This window comes from Hyperolius riggenbachi, chromosome 1 (assembly GCF_040937935.1).
Source record: "Hyperolius riggenbachi isolate aHypRig1 chromosome 1, aHypRig1.pri, whole genome shotgun sequence".
NCBI classification, from domain to species: Eukaryota; Metazoa; Chordata; class Amphibia; order Anura; family Hyperoliidae; genus Hyperolius; species Hyperolius riggenbachi.
In genome coordinates this window covers 582610594-582626319 of record NC_090646.1, presented here as the reverse complement: position 1 = coordinate 582626319, position 15726 = coordinate 582610594, and the positions used below count along the sequence as shown (strand labels likewise).

The window sequence follows — 15726 nt, the reverse complement described above, 5'->3', positions numbered from 1 at the left end:
TGTTGTTTGTAAACATTACACAGAGGCAAGCTTATCTGTATCTTGAGCACTCAGCCTGTGGAAAAAAAAACGAATTCCCTTCCTCCTCCCATCTGCCATCTCTGGCTAGTAATACCTCCTCCTCCTCCTGCCCAGACTGAGCTCCCATGAGCCCTTGCTACTGTCTGAAAGTGCCTTGGCGCTCTGAAAACCTGTGGGCGTGGCTTGTTTAGTTTATAGGGAATTAGAGTATTAAAACAAAAACAAAAAAAGTATTTGGCTTGAGGAATGCCCTATAAACAATAGGAAAGGAACACAATTATGCAATGAGTAAAAGTTCATCTCGGATGCACTTTAACACTATGCTCTATGCAAAACACATTGGGGATGATTCATCAAAAAGCCGCTAATACTGCGTTGCACACATAGGCTGTGGAGTCTGTACAAGAATCCACCGACTCCGACTCCTCAGGTTATAGGATTCCAACGACTCAGACTCCTTTAATTTGCATATTAAACTTGTCGATTGAACGTATGTAGCATGAAATGCATCTCTTAACTGCCAACGCTTAGGAATTTTAAAGGACAACTTAAAGAGGAACTCCAGTGAAAATAATGTAGTAAAAAAAGTGCTTCATTTTTTACCATAATTATGTATAAATGATTTAGTCCGTGTTTGCTCATTGTAAAATCTCCCCCCCCCCTCCCCCCCGATTTACATTCTGACATTTATTACATGGTGACATTTTTACTGTGGGCAGGTTATGTAGCTGCTCCTAGCTGTTTTGGCTGTTAGAGACAGCTGTAAACAGCCATTTCCTGTCTGTGAACCTTGTTACATTGTGGCAGTTTGTCCAGATGTACCGCGGTACTCCGAGCTTCTTGTGGGAGGGGTTTCAGCACAAAATCAGTCATACAGCGCCCCCTGATGGTCTGTTTGTGAAAAGCATTATATTTATCATGTAAAAGGGGGTATCAGCTACTGATTGGGATAAAGTTCAATTCTAGGTTGGAGTTTCTCTTTAAGTGAGAGGGATATGGAGACTGCCATATTTATTCCCTTTTAAACCATTTACCTGGATATCTGGTGGATCTTCTGCCTCATAGACTAAAAACTAGTCCTTGGTAAGAGTACTTGTAGAAGGTACAGACCGGAACAAAGAACATCTATCAGGCCCTAGGCAATGTAACTGTGGGTACATGTAAGAATGAGGTGACTCTTCCTCTATTAGACATTATTCATGTACAATTTGAGCCAGGTTTATGAGCGATAGACAACACCTCTCTGTTCAATGTGCACAACATTCTCAGTGGATTCCCTGCAGCTCTGTGGGGAGTGAATATGTAGAGTATAGTACCACTGTGTAATAAAGTAAACCTGAGACAGATGAAATTAAAGTTTTATACATACCCAGGGCTTCCACCAGCCCCCTTCAGGCTAATCAGTTTCTCGCTGTCCTCCTCCGCCACCTGGATCTTCTGCTATGGGTCCAGATACTTGAGCCAGTCGGGCATTAGTGCGCATGCACACACTCCACTGCCCAGAGCGTACTACACCTGTGCAGCACTATGGCGCAGAACGCTCCTGGCTGTGGGAGTGGCACGCGGCCGGACTGCGCTGACTGGCTGAATTACCGGGACTCATAGAGAAGATCCAGGTGGAGGAGGAGGACAGCGAGGGACTGATTAGCCTGAAGGGGGCTGGAGGAGGTCCCAGGTACACATATGTAGAAAGGACTAAAAAGATGAAAAAATTCGGACAGGAACTTTTCAATGCGAAAAATATCAAAAACTTTATTAACACAAACATAGAAAAAGGTAAAAAAAACCTCTCTGTTAGAGGTTCCTTGTGGATATTTCCAATACAGAATTTACAGTACAGACATCGGCTTTATTGTAGACTTAATGCAAATTTTGAAAAAAGGCAACGACACGCTCGTTTCGGGCACAGAAGGCCCTTCATCAGGCCAAGTTGCAGAGAGCACTGTCTGCTAATCCTGTGGACAATGCACAATTAGGACACCAAGGAAGCAAAAAAGCATCTGAGCCAACCAGATGTAGATTACACGATCCCAATGGTTGATAAACAACTAATGTGGCAAGCTGCAAGCTGCTCACACTCTCACACTCCCACACTTAGGAACCTCTAACAGAGAGGGTTTTTTTTACCTTTTTCTATGTTTGTGTCAATAAAGTTTTTGATATTTTTCGCATTGAAAAGTTCCTGTCCGAATTTTTTCATCTTTATAGTCCTTTCTACATATGTGAAGCTTTGATAGGGGAGAGTGGATCACCCTAAAAAGGATTAAAGGTTTTCTCTTTTTCCCTTTTGTGTAAAAAGACTACACTCCCAACTATATATGAAACTGGAGGTCCCAGGTATGCATAAAACTTTTCTTCCAGGAGAAAGAAAAAAAGCAGTTTGGCACTTGCATTCTATGTTTTAACAAGCTTTAATACTTCCGGCTTATGAGATACATCTCAAAACAAGCTTAAAATTTGTGATAAAAAATCCTACCCGATCTTCTAAATGCTGTGGGGTGAGGTGGGAGCAGCGTTGGGGCCTGACGACCGTTTCGCTCTATTGAGCATCCTCAGAGGCTCTCTGCACGCCGCAGCATCCTCCATAGGGAGGATCTTCCTATTTAAATAACCAGGAATTGGTTATTTAAATAGGGAGATCCTCCCTCCCGCATTGCGCGCTCTCACCGCCGCTAGTCCAGCTTCCGGACGGCTGTTGCTTGACCGACGTTACGCTGAAACCGGAAGTCCGTGCGTTTCACCCTGGCCTCCATCTTGCTGGGAGGAAAAATATCCTCCACATGTAGTATAGAGGCCAGCGCTAGATGGTGCCAAAACATGAAGATACCGCAGCCCAGCGATGAAGAAAATGCATTCAACTCACTGGGATCTGCAGTATGCTGGCTAGGGAAAAAGGATTTTAAAATTAAAAAGTACACAATCCATATAATAAAAAGATGGGGGTGCATATGAAAGGCAGACCCAAGACAAAACGTCCTGCTCTGGTCTGTCAGTATACACATACACCCACATCAAAAGATGCAATACGTGGTGAAAAGAAGGCACAAACATCCTTTTGTTACCCATAGTACATTCACTTATGTTTTGGCATTTCTAATTTCATATCACTTGCTCCCACTCTCCCCTATTGCATCAAGGACCGTACTAATTAAAAACAAAGAATTTTGAACATGTGACATACAGGAAAAATATGGAATTCATGAGAGATTGCACAATATGTACAAAAATATCCTAGCACTAAATTCTAAGGATCCAGAAAACATGCCATGTCGACATAATCCTCGAGACCTAAAGCCCCCATAGCGTCTGTTCTAATAATTCATTGAGTCTCTTTTCTCAACAAAAGTTTTTTTCTATTTCCACCTCTATGCGGGTTCATGACTTGTTCCAGTCCAGCAAATTTAAGGCACCCCGGATCACCAGAGTATTGTGACCTAACATGCTCTATGAGACGCGGGCAGCCCTTTCCTGATCCAATAGACCCAATATGACCTTGTATCCTCTCTTTCAACCTTCTGGTGGTCACGTCTATGTAAAATCGCAGGCACGGGCACCAGATGATTGATACAACATACCTAGTCTGACATGTAATGAGTGTCCTGGGTCTGTTCTCTACGGGATCCACATCTGGGAACTTTTCCTACCCCATTTAGACACACCAGCAGCGTAGTGCCCATCTGCTTGTTTCTACTATGCATTTTGAATAAAAAAACTTTTCATTTATCTCAGGTACCCTTTAATTCGTAGTCATCAAACCAAATTTGAACAAAATATCAAATTATTTGATTTCATGAGCAAAGGGAGTGCATACATTCGCATAAACCAGCATCAGCGCAGAATTATTTCCATCTCATTGACCATCTCTATTAGTGACACGGCTACACATCAGGCTTTATTCTTACAGCATAGGTGTTATTTAATATACGGTATATAAGAGATTCCACATCATATATATACAGTCACAATCAGATATGTATATCTGACTTTAAAAATACGGGGACTGCTTTATTGAAGCAGCACAAGTAACTATTTTTTGATTGGTTTATTTCATTTTTGTGGACTAAGCACAGCTATTACTGTATATATAAATTATTTACGATGACTATTATTTTAGAAATAGAACATGATCATATTTTCTATTTTAAATACAGTTTAAATTCATTAGGAATTGGAGTCGGTGCATTTTTGCCCCGACTCAGACTCCAGGTACCCAAAAATTGCTCCGACTCCTCGACTCCGACTCCACAGCCCTAAGCGCAAGGCAATACCTTCACTTCCGCCTGCAAGTATCGCAACCACTGCTACGGTGCTTGTTAGTAACACACGTTACCATATCAACGGTTGCGCTACTCAAGTATCACAAAATATGCTAATCATGGGGCGCATGCGCGGCGTGCTGGAGAGTGGAAGCATCTGCATGTAGCTCTGTTTTTCCCCGAGTTCAATTTGCCGCTATCTAGGGCTTCAAAGCATCTTTTTACCATTGCGAATGACTGCTGCCCTACCAGGGATCGAGTGTGCATGTCACAGAGGAAGAAGCTAGGGAAATTGAAGGGGCAAAGACCGGTTTCAGACTACTTCCTTATTTTGCGAAGCTCCGCCATGTCCACCCAAGATGGTGGCCTGTCTCCCGCACGCTCTCAGGATTCGCTCTATGATGCAGGCCATAACTGGGCAAACTCTAAACCTGAGCCTACACGGGGACTGACGAAACAAGATTTGGAGGAAAGTCTCGACTATGTATAACAAGTTGGCCCAAAAGTTTTCTACAGAACTCAGCAAAGTGGAATCTGCGCTGACTCAGGAGATTGCATCACTGGGCAGCAGAACAGATCTTCTGGAAACAAAACACGATAACTTGCTGAAATCTCATCAGAACTTTCAAGCTGATCATAAACGTTTGCAAGAATCGGTGGTGTCCCTGCAACTCCAGTCGGAGGATCTCGATAATCGGAATAGGAGAAACAATCTCTGCATACGAGGCCTACCTGAACAATATACTGATCTCCAGCCTCAGGTAACCAAGATCTTTCAACTTTTATTACCTGATGAGCCTGATAGTGCCTTTGTATGTCACCGTGTGCACAGGCCCTACGTGTTCCACCAGGCCCAGATAAGCCTCAAAGAGACGTTGTATTGTGTTTGAAAGATTATCTTATCAAAGAAAAAATTCTCAAAGAGGCACGGGCTAAGCCAGAATTTGAAGAGCACCGATTGCAAATTATCAGGATATTTCGCCAATCACTTTGGAAAAAAGAAGGAAGCTTAAAGAGACTCTGAAGCGAGAATAAATCTCGCTTCAGAGCTCTTAGTTAGCAGGGGCACGTGTGCCCCTGCTAAACCGCCGCTAAACGGGGGTCCCTTCACCCCCAAACCCCCACTGTGACACTTGGTCGCAGACTTGGTCGCTCCTGGAGGCAGGGCTAACGGCTGCAGCCCTGCTTCCAGTCGCGTCTATCAGCGGCGCATCGTCGCCTTTCCCCCGCCCCTCTCAGTGAAGGAAGACTGAGAGGGGCGGGGGAGAGGCGGAGATACGCGCTGACAGACACGCGTGGGGCAGGGCTGCGGCGGCTAGCCCTGCCCCAACCAGGAAGCGCTCCCCCGCTGAAACAAGAGGATTTGGGGGTGAAGGGACCCCCGTTAAGCCGCGGGATAGCGGTGCTATCTATGAGGTCTGAAGCGAGATTTATTCTCGCTTCAGACTATCTTTAAGGATATTACGGCTGCTTTGAATAATGCGCAGATCCGCTATAGATGGGGTTTTCCATTCAAGCTCCTGGTGACTTTTAATGGCACAACGCATGTGGTTACAGCTCCCAACGATAGCACGAAATTGCTTGTTGAGCTGACCCTGCAAAGGCACCCTACTTCACCTCAGAGAAATCCTGACCGCCCTCTTTCTCCAATATGGACTCCTCGCAAGTCCCCTTCTCCAAGGAAACAACATCTATCTCCCCGGCCGCATGACTGAAACAGATTGGATTAAGGCCCCTCCCTTTTTTCTCTTTTTCTGGTTATAGTTTGTAGCTTCTTCCCCGAACATTAGCGCTGAAGATGACAAGTTATGATCGTACAAATATGTTTTTCTACTGCAGCTGACTTCCGAACTTGGGCCTGTGCTAAGTGTGGAATGTACCAGAAAATTTCCTAGGACATTGTCTAAAGGGTTAGCAAATTGCCAATTAACTGATTTATGGAGAACTTTTCATATAGGGATTACATTTTCATATAGGGATTACATTTTTTTATCCCCGAAATGTAGTCTAATCTTGCATATGTATCCCTTGGATATGAATAATAAGTGAAAGATCTATCCCCTATATGCACGTGTGTATGGTCTGATCACCAGATTATGGTTGGCTTTTTGGCGTCTTTGGGAATACCTTTTTATTCTCATAACTGGAGGCTGAATGACCTATTATTATAAAATGCCGATATAGTAAAATTCATAGTTCTTTAGAGGATTATTTTGTTTTGAATAATAATGGAGAGGTTTCCCCGGGAGTTCTATGGGCTGCTCACAAAGCAGTAATGAGGGGTAAGTTTATCAAGCTTGCTGTCAAAAGGAAGAAAGAACGATTAGCTAGCATCCTGCAACTCACTAATGAACTGGATACATTATATGGCCAGCATAGTGGCTCTCATGATGCTACAATTTTGACATCAATCAGAAATAAAAGACAAATATTGAATCAACTGCTTTCTGAATCTATTGAGAAAGCTCTTAAGTTCTCAAAGGCAAAGTTTCTTTTACACAGTAATTCTGCCAGCATGATGTTTGCAAGAAAATTATCGCAGTATTATAAGCCGCCTCACACATATAGGCTGCAGAATAAGAGTGGAATAGTAACCGCAATACCTTCAGAAGTTATCCACATTTTTGAGGAATTTTATAAAAAGCTATTTAAAGTCCCCGCAATCCAACAGGATTTTTTACATTCTCTCCCAATCCCTTCTCTTTCTGATGATCAAAAAGATATTGTAAATCAACCGATCACTGCTAGTGAAATTATAACAGCTAGATCATCATTGACGAACATGAAAGCTCCAGGCCCTGATGGCTTTACTAGTCTGTATTATAAAAACTTTGGTTCCACAACTTAAAACCCTATATAATGAGGCCCTTAACATCTTAAAATTTCCTAAAGAACTTATTCAAGCAAATGTTACTCTGATCCCTAAACCTAATCTTTATTACACTCTACCTCAAAACTAGAGGCCTATCTCTTGATGAATAATGATGTGAAAATATTCTCCAAAATCATTGCAAACCGTCTATCCCTGGTAATTCCCTCCCTGATATCCACTTCGCAGTCTGGTTTTATACCTAAACGTCAGACGACTGATAATGTAAGATTAGCCTGTAATATATTAGAAGATGCCAAACTTCACAATGAACTACTCCTTATGTTAGGTTTGGATCTGCATAAGGCATTCGACTCAGTCTCATGGTCATATCTTTATAAAGTACTTGCCCGAATGGGTGTATCTGGTCCACTTATGAATGCAGTCTTAACACTATGATGATCCTCAGACCAGGATTAAAGAGGAACTCCAGTGAAAATAGTGAAATAAAAAAAGTGCTACATTTTTACAATAATTAGGTATAAATGATTTAGTCAGTGTTGGACCATTGTAAAATCTTTTAAATCCCCGATTTACATTCTGACATTTATTACATGGTGACATTTTTACTGTTGGCAGCTGATGTAGCTGCTGCATGCTTTTTTTGCAGTTGGAAACAGCTGTAAACAGCTGTTTCCCACAATGCAGCAAGGTTCACAGACAGGAAACTGCCAGGGGTACGTACTCAGTTTCTTGTGGGAGGGGTTTCACCACGATATTCATACAGCACCCCCTGATGGTCTGTTTGTGAAAAGGAATAGATTACTCATGTAAAAGGGGGTATCAGCTACTGATTGGGATAAAGTTCAATTCTTGGTCGGAGATTCTCTTTAAGTTTCTGGGATTATTGTCTAACCTAATAGATTTGGGTAGGGGCACCAGACAAGGTTGCCCCATGTCCCCCTTGCTATTCTCGATCGCTACGGAGCCACTTTCTTTGGCTATTCAGGCTGATGAAAATATCAAGGGGTACACTTTAAGGGCTCGTTTCCACTATCGCGAATCTGCATGCGTCCAACGCATGCAGATTCGCACATGTAATGCAAGTGGATGGGCCTGTTTCCACTGTAGCGTTGTTGAGGTGCGTTTTTTTCAGCGGTAAAAAAACGCACAAAAGAGCCAACGAATTCGCCTGCGAGTGGAATGCATGCAAATCGCCGCTAATGTATTTAATAGGAATTTCGCATGCGGCTATGGTATGCGAATTTTCATGCGAATTCTCATGCGAATTCGCATAGGTACCAATGTAATTCAAACAGGCAGTGACATGGTTAATTTCGCATATACCCTCACCTATGCGAATTCGCATGCGAATTCGCTGCAAAAAACGCGCAAAAATTCGCATCCGCATGCTAATTCATGGAATTTCAACAGCGGTGGAATCCAGGCGATTCTGCACCGCAATAGTGGAAACGAGCCCTAAAGAACATGGACTATAAAGCTAGTTTTTATGCTGATGCTCTTATCTCCTTAAGCAACCATTAACTTTTATGCCATCCTTGCTTGGTTTACTGGAGAAATTTGGATCTTTGTCAGGTCTCAAGGTTTGTATGAAGTGAACACAGCTGCATCCCACCAAACGCCACGATAGTGCACGACCGGGTCAGCAAACCCACAGGCAAAAAGAAGGGGTCCGCACATGTCAGTGAAGATTTCCTTTATTGTTGCACATATCCAAGACATCCAGGGCAAACATCAGGTAGCTGACATGTTTCGGACTAACTGTCCTTAATCATAGCTAACAAGATAATGGCCATCTAGACACATAAGTAGAGGTATCAATACAAAGTACCCACCCATAAGTGCCACCCACATGGGGAGGAGTCACCTGGGCGGGTGCAAAAACTAAAAAAAACACATACTGGTTGTGTCCTATACAAATGTACAATTTATAGGACACAACAAGTGTTTGCCCTGGATGTCTTGGACATGTCCAACAATAAAGGTCTCAAGGTTACTGTTTCAAAATCTCAGGCCATGCCAAATAACCATCCCCCCCCCCACCCCCCACGGTGGTTAATGTATATCATGCTCATTTTGATTTTAAGTGGATGCTTACAGGGATATCATACTCGGAATAAAATTGACCCCTAGATTTGAAATTTTGGTGGACTTAAATTATCAGCCGCTGTTCAGATCAGTAACCCAACTTTTAACTGAATGGTCAAACTATCGAATCTCGTGGTTTGGCAAAGTTATGGCACTGAAAATGGTAATTCTTCCTAAGGTATTATACTTTTTTAGGGCATTTCCAGTAAATCCTGGTCACCCTCTTATACTTAAATTTTAAAAATTGCTCAATAAATTTATTTGGAACAATAAACCCGCTAGATTCTAGAATATTTACCTATATAGAAGGGTGACGGCTGGGGGGGGGGGGGGGGGGAGGGGTTGGAGCCCCTAATCTTTGGCTATATTTTCTTTCTTCTAGGTTTGCACAAAATCTGGCATGGTTCGGTTCCAGTAACTGCAAATTGTGGACACGCTTTGAAGCTGACTCTATTCTGCCTTATAATATATCTACTATCCCCTACTTGGATAAAAAATTCATCCTGAAGCAAATTAGATCTCTGAACTTGGTTGTGGCTGATGATTTGAGTCTTTGGTATAACAACAGGGACAAATTTCAATTATACTCTGCTAAACCTCCAAAATTATGGTTTATAGGTCATCCAGAGTTTCCCCCTGCCTTTCTGGACAGCTCCTCATTTCAGTGGTGGATTGCAAATGCCTTGACTACCTCTAATAAATTTTGGATAGCAGACAAATTTATTCATTTGGAAGAATTTAAACCTAATAAAAACCTTCCCTCCACTAAATATAATAGATATATGCAACTTAAAAAAAATTCCTACGTCATGCTGGCCCATATGGCACTTTAAATTGCACCTTCTATGAAAACCTCTATTTGTCCTCTAACTCTATAACAGGAACAATCTCTGTGCTTTATAATCACATTAACGGTCTGCTTTCCTCACATAAAACTAAAAATATGATTTCCTGGGAGTCGGAGGTGAAGATTGGGTTAAAATGGGTACTAATCTATTACGATCTACAAAAACTCCAATGATATGAGAAACCGCTTTAAAAGTTGTACTAAGATAGCATAGAACCCCTACGAAACTACATAAAAATGTTTCCATCAGTGTCCCCTTTATGTTTCAGAGGTTGTCAGGGCGTAGGCAGTATATCACATATTTTTTGGGAATGTCCTATAATGCAGCCAGTATGCAATACGATTTGCTCTGGAAAGTCTACTCTAATCAAAAAACAGATTATCTTAACCCCACAGCATGCACTTTTGTGGGCTATAAATCCCACAATACCAAAAAGATGGAATAGAGTTTATAATGCTTTCATAGCATCAGCACTATGGGTAGTTGTTTGAAACTGGAAGCAAAGAGACATTCACTTTGACCAAAACCTGAATAGAGTGGAAGAAATGAAACTAATGGATTATATCTCCAGTACCATGGCAAAATTAAGGTTTACATTAATATTATTATATTTTTCAACGATGTAATATCAATATTCTGCAAATGGTTAAACGGTTTGTGATATTCTAATATATTGCTATATCATTGTATCTATGGATATATTTTGATAGATTTCTTTATAGGACTTCTTCTATAATAAACCTTTAGTAAAAGAAATCTGCTAATCATGTAACTCGCGGTACTTGCAGGCGGAAGTGAAGGTAATAATACCATGTGCTGTGTGTGCATCGCAGTATCACCGGCTTTTGATGAATCAACCCCAATATCTCTACAGTAACACGCAGAGGCAGTTTTCAACTATGAATACTAAGAACAGGATGATGGCCTTAAAGGGAACCTGAATTGAGACAGATATGGAGGTTGCCATATTTCCTTTTAAAGGACAACTGAAGAGAAATATATGGAGGCTGCCATGTTTATTTCCTTTTAAGCCATATCTGTTGCCTTCTAACCCTCTGCCTCTAATACTTTCAGCCATAGACCCTGAACAAGCATGCAGCAGATCAAGTGTCTTGTCAGATCTGACAGATTAGCTGCATGCTTGTTTCTGGTGTTATTCAGAAACTTCTGCAGTCAAACAGACCAGCAGGGTGGCCAGGCAACTAGTATTGTTTAAAAGGAAGTAAACATGGCAGCCTCCATAGTCTTCTCACTTCAGTTGTCCTTTAAACAATTCCAGGTGCCAGGCTGTCCTGCTAATTCCAGATGCCAGGCTGGGAGCACCCTTAGCTGTGCCGAAACAACCACCCTGCCAAAGTCCTGAAAAAGCTGTGTGGAAGTTTACCTAAGAGAACTGATGCAGTTTTAATGGTAAAGTGCAGTCAATGTAAATACTGATCTGACTTTTTTCTATTTTTTTCTTTACCTGCCCTATGGGTAAAATAATCCAAATAAATTGTTCTATCCCTTAAAAATGATTGATTTGATTAAATCCGAACCAGTTTGCTAGCCAGTTCAATAACTTGGTTGTATTTTAACAAAAATCAGTCTCAATTACTGTATATACTCGAGTATAAGCCGACCAGAGTATAAGCCGACCCGAGTATAAGCCGACCCAACCCCCCCCCCCCCCTTAAAAACGTTTACCTTAAAAACGGGGGCAAATGATTGACTCGTGTATAAGCCGGGGATAGGAAATGCAGCAGCCACTGGTGACTTTTAGAGTGGACGTCTTGCAGTGGATAGAAGAAAAACAGGGAAATGCCTCCCCCTCATCTTTAAGCTGACTATCAGGGCAGAGCAGCTAATTAGTAAATACAGGATGTTAATAGGTCTGCTTTCATGAAAGCAGGAAGTAGACACACTGCAGATGTATTGCAGGATTTGTATTAGCTATAAACATAGAAATATTTTTTCTGTAAGGGTTATTATGCTTTTGCTTAACTTTTAGAGCTGAGATGAAGTTCTGTGTTCTGTGTTCATAGTCAAAATAGTATGCCACTACACAAATTGTTAAGGGGCTCACTAGAGCTCAGGAATACACAGGGTGCCAGGGAAAGGTCATATCTGCTTTGAAGCTAGTTACATATACTGTAAATTTACTGATGATAAATTGTAAGTCCCCACGAGCACCCCCACCCGCCACAGGAAAAGAGGAGCTTGATTGTAAGCTGCTGTCCAAGCAGAGCAGCATGTATTGTGAGCAGCGTGTAGTGTTCTGAGGTGAGGGCTGCTTTGCTCTCACCTGCTGGCTGCTGCCTGGGCATGTACTGTGCTTCTCCTGCGGTTCGCTGGTTCTCCGCTGTCCTCTCACGCCAATTTCCCCCGCTGTCAGTGGATCGAAGCTCCGGAAACTTGCTACAGGGCAACGAGTCCTCTCTAACCTCACCGCTATGGTGCCCTCTAGTGGCACCTATATTGCATTGCAGGAGCCATAGCAATGCAACTGGGAGGAACAGCAGAGGACTCCTTGCCGTGAAGAAAGTTTCCGGAGCTCCGATTAACTGACAGCGGGGGAAATTGGCGTGAGAGCGGGCAGTGGAGAACTGGCGGGAGAAGTACAGTACATGCCGACCGATTCCCGGGCAGCAGCCAGCAGGTGAGAGCAATGCAGCCTCACCTCTCCTCCTCAGAACATTACACGCTGCAAGCGGCTCACAATACATGCTGCTCTGCTCGGACAGCTTACAATCCAGCTCCACTTTTCCTGTGGCGGGTGGGGGTGCTCGCGGTGGGTTGTATTTTAGTTACTTGAGTATAAGACTCGAGTATAAACCGAGACCCCCACTTTTGGAGCCACTTTTTTGGGCCCAAAAACTCGGTTTGTACTCCAGTATATACGGTAGTTGATTGTTCTCCAGATTACAGTTCAGATTTAGATAAATCTGAAAATTCTATCAAATTGAACATTTCACTGCATACAGTGGGTTGCAAAAGTATTCGGCCCCCCTTGAATTTTTCCACATTTTGTCACATTACTGCCACAAACATGCATCAATTTTATTGGAATTCCACGTGAAAGACCAATACAAAGTGGTGTACATGTGAGAAGTGGATCGACAATCATACATGATTCCAAACATTTTTTACAAATCAATAACTGCAAAGTGGGGTGTGCGTAATTATTCGGCCCCCTGAGTCAATACTTTGTAGAACCACCTTTTGCTGCAATTACAGCTGCCAGTCTTTTAGGGTATGTCTCTACCAGCTTTGCACATCTAGAGACTGAAATCCTTGCCCATTCTTCATTGCAAAACAGCTCCAGCTCAGTCAGATTAGATGGACAGCGTTTGTGAACAGCAGTTTTCAGATCTTGCCACAGATTCTCAATAGGATTTAGATCTGGACTTTGACTGGGCCATTCTAACAGATATGTTTTGTTTAAACCATTCCATTGTTGCCCTGGCTTTATGTTTAGTGTCATTGTCCTGCTGGAAGGTGAACCTCCGCCCCAGTGAAGTCTTTTGCAGTCTCCAAGAGGTTTTCTTCCGAGTTTGCCCTGTATTTGGCTCCATCCATCTTCCCATCAACTCTGACCAGCTTCCCTGTCCCTGCTGAATAGATGCACCCCCGAGCATGATGCTGCCACCAACATATTTGACAGTGGGGATGGTGTGTTCAGAGTGATGTGCAGTGTTAGTTTTCTGCCACACATAGCGTTTTGCATTTTGGCCAAAAAGTTCCATTTTGGTCTCATCTGACCAGAGCACCTTCTTCCACATGGTTGCTGTGTCCCCCACATGGCTTGTGGCAAACTGCAAAAGGGACTTCTTATGCTTTCTGTTAACAATGCCTTTCTTCTTGCCACTCTTCCATAAAGGCCAACTTTGTACAGTGCATGACTAATAGTTGTTCTATGGACAGAGTCTCCCACCTGAGCTGTAGATCTCTGCAGCTCGTCCAGAGTCACCATGGGCCTCTTGACTGCATTTATGATCAGCGCTCTCCTTGTTCGGCCTGTGAGTTCAGGTGGATGGCCTTCTCTTGGTAGGTGTACAATTGTGCCATACTCCTTCCATTTCTGAATGATCGCTTGAACAGTGCTCCGTGGGATGTTCAAGGCTTTGGAAATCTTTTTGTAGCCTAAGCCTGTTTTAAATTTCTCAATAACTTGATCCCTGACCTGTCTTGTGTGTTCTTTGGACTTCACGGTGTTGTTGCTCCCAATATTCTCTTAGACAACCTCTGAGGCCCTCACATTTGTACACACACAGCTGTATTTGTACTGACATTAGATTACACACAGGTGCACTCTATTTAGTCATTAGCACTCATCAGGCAATGTCTACAGGCAACTGACTGCACTCAGATCAAAGGGGGCCGAATAATTATGCACACACCACTTTGCAGTTATTTGTAAAAAAATGTTTGGAATCATGTATGATTTTCGTTCCACTTCTCACGTGTACACCACTTTGTATTGGTCTTTCATGTGGAATTCCAATAAAATTGATTCAGGTTTGTGGCAGTAATGTGACAAAATGTGGAAAACGTCAAGGGGGCCCGAATACTTTTGCAACCCACTGTATTATTCCAGGAACACACGGGACGTTTCTGCAGATGGCTCGATTGATAATTTCCGACGTGTCCGATCACCCGCCGGATCAATTCCGCACTCAATACCGTGGGCGGAACAATGGAAAAAGATAAGGAAAACGAGCAGAAGATAAGAGAATCGCCTGCAAGGATGAGCGGGAAGCGATCCGGAGGCATAATCGCGCCACAGAAACGTCCCGTGTATTCCCAGCATAAGGGCTGGTTCACAGGGACGCTTTGCAGGCATTAAAAGCGGCGTTTTGGGCACTGGGCAAAAGGGACATTTTTTAGCTGTCCCATGCAAGTGAATGGGAGCGTTTGGTATAGGATTTTACTAGGCCTGTCAGTAGATCCAGACATCTCAAAAGCAACATGCAGCTTGTAGAAGTCGCTGGCGTTGCGTTTGAATGCCAGTAAAAGCCACTGAAAGCCAACAAAAGCCTGTATTTCCACTTTCTGAAGACACAAATCCCAGCCCTTTCCTGCAAAAGCCACCAAAAGCCCAGAAAACACAACGCTCTCAAAAGCTATGCACTGAAAGCCATTAAAAGCCTTCAAAAGACATTCAAGGCTTAGCTGTTAAACGCTGGCCATCATGAAAAAAAAATGATGGCATTTAAACAAGATGCTGAGCAGAAGCTTGCCAGAAGCTCGTCTGAGCCAGTCCTAAAAGACAGTTTGCATCACATCTTCTCTGACAAAGAATCATTTAAAGTGAACCAAACGTTAAAATCAACTGAAGAGATAAAGAATTATATTTATCGTCCAACTCCTAAAAAAGTATCCCAGGAATTTCGTTAAGGGCACGTTTTCACTAGAGCGAATCTGCATGCGTTTTTTGCATGCAGATTCGCATAGCCAATAATAGTCAATGGGCCTGTTTCCATTTGTCAGGAAATCTGTGCGGTAGACTGTGCAGAAAAAATCTGAAGAGCAGAGCCATCAGAATTCGCACACCGCAAGGCTAGTGTGCGATTCACCTGTAATGTAATTTATAGGAAAATCGCAAACGTTTTCACCATGCGAATTTTCCATGCAAATACGCGTACGTTTTTGTGTAAAATGTATGTAAAAGCACACAGGCACTGACATGGTTAAATTCGCATAC

At 42.7% G+C, this 15726-nt stretch overlaps 1 protein-coding gene across 1 annotated transcript in view; it reads right to left on the bottom strand.

Moving 5' to 3' along the window:
* Window positions 1-15726, bottom strand: part of FCHO2 (FCH and mu domain containing endocytic adaptor 2) — a 240335-nt gene that overhangs the window by 105736 nt on the left and 118873 nt on the right. The window lies entirely within an intron of this gene.